This window comes from Armigeres subalbatus, unplaced genomic scaffold, assembly GCF_024139115.2.
Source record: "Armigeres subalbatus isolate Guangzhou_Male unplaced genomic scaffold, GZ_Asu_2 Contig223, whole genome shotgun sequence".
NCBI lineage: Eukaryota > Metazoa > Arthropoda > Insecta > Diptera > Culicidae > Armigeres > Armigeres subalbatus.
This window is the reverse complement of record NW_026942958.1, coordinates 121,509-127,582: the sequence shown is the minus strand read 5'-3', so window position 1 is coordinate 127,582 and position 6,074 is coordinate 121,509. Positions and strand designations below refer to the sequence as shown.

The 6,074-nt window shown below is 42.9% G+C and overlaps 2 long non-coding RNA genes across 2 annotated transcripts; one reads left to right on the top strand and one right to left on the bottom strand.

The window, feature by feature from the left end:
* Positions 1 to 803: 803 nt before the first annotated feature.
* Positions 804 to 4,420, top strand: LOC134203777 (uncharacterized). Its single transcript, XR_009977700.1, has 3 exons — positions 804 to 2,562; positions 2,647 to 2,736; positions 2,800 to 4,420. It is a non-coding gene; the product is annotated as an uncharacterized LOC134203777 (long non-coding RNA).
* A 137-nt stretch (positions 4,421 to 4,557) lies between these two features.
* LOC134203778 (uncharacterized) lies at positions 4,558 to 5,566 on the bottom strand. The gene is made up of 2 exons (XR_009977701.1): positions 5,084 to 5,566; positions 4,558 to 4,616 (listed from the first exon to the last, which is right to left on the bottom strand). It is a non-coding gene; the product is annotated as an uncharacterized LOC134203778 (long non-coding RNA).
* Between the last annotated feature and the right edge of the window lie 508 nt (positions 5,567 to 6,074).

The following is a 6,074-nucleotide window of genomic DNA, read 5'->3' as shown; positions in this document are numbered from 1 at the left end:
GTATCGAAAACCGGCCCAGTCGGACTATGGGCTTCGGAGTTATGGCCAGTTTTTACAAGAAAAATTCTTATTCTCTATTTAGGCACTTACTCTCGGCCGATTTACTCGCAACATTCGACGCAGAATCATGTCCCATTGTTTCCTATTAAAAATTGGTCGGATCGGACTATGGGCTCAGAAGTTATGGCCAAAATACTTTTTTTCATACCAAAAGTGCGAAGGAATTACTCACTCACAAGAAACGAGAAAGGCACTATCACTGCTAGGTGGATTAATCTGGGTTTTTTTTTTTAATCTTTATTAACGTGATTTTTTTAGGAACTTCCGGTTGGATTCCTGGAGGAACTTTTGGTTGAATTCCTGGAGGAACTTCCGGTGGAATTCCTGGAGGAAGTTCTGGAACAATTTCTGGTGGAACGTGTGATAGAACTCCTGGAGCAATTTCTGCTGCAACTCCTGACGCAATTGCTGGTGGAACCCTTGGAGAAATTTCTGGTGAAACGTGTGATGGGACTCATGGAGTAATTTCTGTTGCAATTCCTGGTGGAACTCCTTAAGCAATTCTTGGCGAAACTCCTGGAGGAATTCTTGTTAAAATTCCTGGTGGATCTCCTTGAGCAATTTCTGGTGGAACATGTTATGGAACTCCTGAAACCATTTCTGGTAAGGGAAGATCCATTATTTACGTAACGCCAAAATTTGCCATTTCCAAAGACCCCCCCCCACTCCCCCCTATGTCACACTTTTTGTATGAATTATTGAAAATTTTTGTATGGATTTTCACACTTCGGTGAACTCCCCCCTCTAAGCGTTACGTATTTTGTGGAAGTTCCCTAATACGTGTGATTGAACTCCTGGAGCAATCTCTGTTGCAACTCCTGAAGCAATTCCTGGTGGAACTCCTGGAGAAATTTCTAATGAATTGTGTGATGGAACTCTTGAAGCAATTCCTGGTGGAATTCCCGGAAGAAAATTGGAGAAATTTCTGGTCAAAAGTGTGTTGGAACTCCTGTAGCAGTTTCTGTTGCAACTCCTTCAGCAATTTCTGGTGGAGCTATTGGAGAAATTTCTGGTGAAACATGTGATGGAACTCGTGGATAATTTCTATTGAACTTCCTGAATTCCTGGAAGAATGCTTGGTGCTATGCCTGGTGGATCTCCTGGAGCAATTTCTGTTGGAACTCCTGAAGCAATTCTTGTCAGAACTCCTGGAGGAATTCTTGGTGCGATTCCTGGTGGAACATGTGTTGGAACTCCTGGAGCAATTTCTGTTGTAACTCCTGAAGCAATTGCTGGTGGAACTCCTGGAGTTATTTCTGTTGCAACTCCTGAAGCAATTCCTTGTGAAATTCCTGAATCAATTCTTGGTGGATCTCCTGGAGCAATTTCTGTTGGAACTCTTCGAGCAATTATTGGCGGAGCTCCTGGAAAAAATCTTGGTGCAATTCCTGGTGGAACGTGTTATGAAACTCCAGAAGCAATTCATGGTGAAACGCTTGTGACAATGGCGTTTTCGGTGAAGTGAAAAGTATACCAGTGGCCCTTTCTGAAATTTCGACAGCATGGACATTAATAGGGAAGGACCGGACAGTTTTGGGGGTTTTCGAGCGAAAAATGTTGCATACAATTTACTTCTTCTTCTTCTTATTGGCATTACATCCCCCACTGGGCCATTGCCGCCTCGCTGCTTAGTGTCCATTCAGCGCTTCCTACAGCTATTAACCGCGAGGTTTCTAAGCCAAGTTTCCACTTTTCTTCTTATTATTATTGGCATTACATCCCCACACTGGGACAGAGCCGCCTCGCAGCTTAGTGTTCATTAAGCACTTCCACAGTTATTAACTGCGAGGTTTCTAAGCCAAGTTACCATTTTTGCATTCGTATATCATGAGGCTAACACGATGATACTTTTATGCCCAGGGAAGTCGAGACAATTTCCAATCCGAAAATTGTCTAAACTGGCACCGGGAATCGAACCCAGCCACCCTCAGCATGGTCTTGCTTTGTAGCCGCGCGTCTTACCGCACGGCTAAGGAGGGCCCCTAGTTTCCACTTTTGCATTCTTATATCATAAGGCAAACACGATGATACTTTTATGCTCAGGGAGGTCGAGACAATTTCCAAACCGAAAATAGCTTAGACCGGCACCGGGAATCGAACCCAGCCACCCTCAGCATGGTCTTGCTTTATAACCGCGCATTTTACCGCTAGGCTACCGCTGCATACAATACTAGGTAAAAAACCAGCAACTGGTGTGTGACACAGACGCATGAATTACGAGCTGTATGCGGTGTTCAAAGAATAAAATATTGTGAATAAAATTAAATACCCCAGACTTCAGTGGGCTGCTCACTTAGTGCGAATGTTGGAAGAATGAATAGCGAATATTTACCAGAGAACCGGATAGACGCCGGCGACTTCGTGGAAGACCATGGACACGCTGGCTGCATGAGATGGAATCGGACCTGGGACTGGAGGAAGATCGCCCAAGACAGTCGATGGTGGAGCTCTACAATACGCTAGGCATAAGTGTATCGACGGTGTAGCCAACCAGGTGTTTAGGTAGGTATCATAAAGGACATACTATTGATTGTTGGAGAAGCTGGTTTTAAAGTGAAATTTCCCTGTTTCCTTCTTTCTTTACAGATCATTACATATGAATCTTTACAGATCATATATAAACTTCAGAAGCGATTTTCAACTAATGGTCGACTTGATATTATTATGGTACTTCAAGTAGGGACATTTTGTCAATGCGCTGTACACTATTCTTTAAAATATTGTTTTCTCTGTCTATAGAATTCTTCTGCAATTGTTGATTTCAACTATGTCGAATGAACACGGTGAGGGCGTCGTTGAAGTCTTTGGCCCGATGTCATTATCTTACAAACAGATCAGTAGAAAACATTTCCAACCAAATGGACAAATGCATTTAATATTACTGTTAACGAAGCAAAAATGCAGATACATGTATTTTATATTTTAAATGGAAGTCAAAGATTGAATTTCAAAAAAAGAAGAAAAATGAGCAAGTGTAGTTATACGAACACAGTTATTTTCATGAATTGCAACACAAAAAAAAGCTAAATATTCAAATTTATCTGTAAAATGTTTCTAACAAAATATTTACAATAAATAATTTTTTAAATCGATAAATAACATGTGTTTTGACTTCGTTTTTCTTAACCTAGTTTGTTTGCTTACCTTCAAAATAAATACGGGAAATTGATCAACCTCTAACTTGTCCACATGTTAAGGTGATAGCGGGCTATCGACCACGATAAAAGCTTTCAAGCAGGTCACAGGGCACAGAAGCACTAAGGGCCGATGCTCACGTAGCAGTTTTCCAAGCCCCGTGAACGCAGCGTCCTTTAAACACCACGTGCACGAAACACAAAAACACAAAAGTTCAACTCCATGGATGCAGTGGTTCTACGCCCCAACAAAAAAAACACCACATACACGCAGCGTTGGTAAGACGTTAGGTACGTGGGCATCGCCCCCAGATTCATGAATGAGAAGTTTCTTTTATCAATATCTCAACGATGTAAGGTAGAAAATCCTGGATTATATTGAAAAAGCGTCATAAGTGACTGGGCCTCTAAAGAATAGTCTTTTAGTGACCGACCCGAAAAAAGTTACCGAGTTCGAATTAGACGTTCTAAGTTTTTCAAAATATTCTGCTATTTGGTTAATTGTTTTACGAGGCCAACAACACCTGATTCAAATTCCCCCATCCTCATACAAATAGTTCACAATCAAATTGCTATCCAATTATGTCCAAATCATGCGTTTCAAATTCTCCAAATTGTACGCCTTGTACAAATGCGACAGTAAATACTTTTTTTATATCACAATAGTTCATCTTTGAGTGATAAAACGGCCTACGAATACATCCCGGGAGTGTGTGATGACGCATTCGTTACTGCAGTACTCATCTTACCACTCACTCGGAACTAACGATCCCCAGGTTTTGTCATCCTTGCCGTATACATTGCTGGGGAGGGACGTTCTGCCGCGGTGGGCTGCCGGAGAGCGGCAAAGCAACCTGATAGGGAGTCATGTGACCACTTGGTTGTTACTGCTGCTGCGTCGGATAGTCAGAAACCTGAAGGTGTTGCTGATTGTGTGACATCTGTTGATTCATGTAGTGTGATTGCGGTAGGGTCATTTCCGTATTCATCATTCCGTTCATGTTTGCATAGGTAATGTAGTGATTTTCTTGCTGCTGTGACATTAAAATCTGCTGCTACTGGACCATCATATGCTGCTACTATTGTTACTTGGTGGTGGCTATATCGGGTTCATCTACAAATGGTGTGGTGACGGCTAAGCTTGCCCGGATGCATCGGTAGTTGCGTTTACATCATGGTCTGCGAATTGTACGATGACACGTACGGCGATGGATAGCTTTTCGGCTGCGGCGGCATCAGGACTCCTTAGCCCGGTATTGCCATGTGGGGGCTTACCCGGTTAAACGTACTAGGGGTGATGGTTACGAGTGGTTCACCAAATGATTACTCTGCTTATGGGTGGAATGCCGCTGGGGCGGTGGGGTTGTTGAGTACATTGGCTGCTGCTGCTAGTTTTCTTTTCTGTCTCGATCGTAGGCTATCCTAGAAATAAACATAATACTTTTAAAAAATACCACATTTGAAAAAGCGGGCTACTGTGTTTCCAGGTGGTAGCAAACACAATCTTCTATATTTTCAGAGATTTTCAGCTAGGTCTTAGAAAGTGACTGATCAACAATGCAGGTGACGGTGATGAAAGGGACAATTTCGACCTGTGCTGGAGTATCGGAAGGGTTTAAACTATTCGCAACAGGTACTTCGTCTACTCCTGGCACCGGCTTCAGAATCGTTATGCTATCAGCAGGACTGTTCTTAATTTCTCAGTTTTTCATATCACTTCCTTTACCCGATAATAAGAGTAAACTAACCGGTTATCGTTCCTAATAAAAATTACAATTACACTGATCGATATGCAGTTCCATATCCCATAGCGTCAATGCCGTGGCGATTAATGCAAAGTAGTGGAGTGCGCAATTTCTTCCCGGATGGCGTAATATAATACATTTTACCCTTATTTTTGCTGTTGCTATCAAGATTTGGAATAATTGGCAGCAGTCATCGCCAACGTTGTCTTTCCGCTTAGTTCACTAATTTCAGCGCCACTTTCAACCGCCGGTATAGCCCCGAAGTCCATCAAACCGAATTCCATTTCGATGTTTTCCTGCTTTTGTGTTACTGTTGCCGTCCCTGTTACTGTCCCTACTCCTGGCGCAACAGCAGAATCGCGCCCCACCGATGGGATTGGTGATCCGATTGGTAGCAGTGGCTTCGAGGAGGTAACCACAATGAATTTTTGATGTTTTTTCTGGGCGAGCCTCAATCTCCATTTCCACTGTGGATAATGTCCTCGTCGAATGCAGCGAAATCGTCTTCATCCTCTTCATCACTATCACACTTTAACAGACTACCGTCTCCGGGATCTTTTCCTTCTGTGCTGCTACGTTCCACTTCTCCGGACACTCCGAGCGATTTCTGTTGGCACTGGTCTTGGAATGTTTACATCCAACTGTCACCAAAGATGGATTGACATTGGTATTAGTGAAAAAGTATGCGCTCACCACTACATTAACATGATTTCTATCGGCTCACAAAATTAGGGTCTCGCCGACATTTCTCACCAACACGAACGCAGGGTCGTGGTTGCAAACAATCCCATTTGATTTTGCCGTGACAGCTGCTCGTGGTTGCAAACAAACCGAGTAAAAGTGTGAGTGAAACGTGCGTGTACGTACACGATCGCTGAAAGCCTAATGACTCACGTTAGGGTAAGGTTACACTAATGTTACCTAACGCAGACGTCTGAAATCAGCAAACGCCTAACACGATGTTGCAATATAGCGTGATTTTAGTCGAGGTTTACCCTAACGTGAATCATTTTCTTAGGCTCATGAGGTAACATGTTACCCTAAAGTTCGGGTCATGTTAGGCTCATTCTCCTTACTCCCAGTAAGGAGAATGAGCCTAACATAACCCGAACTTTAGGGTAACATGTTACCTCAT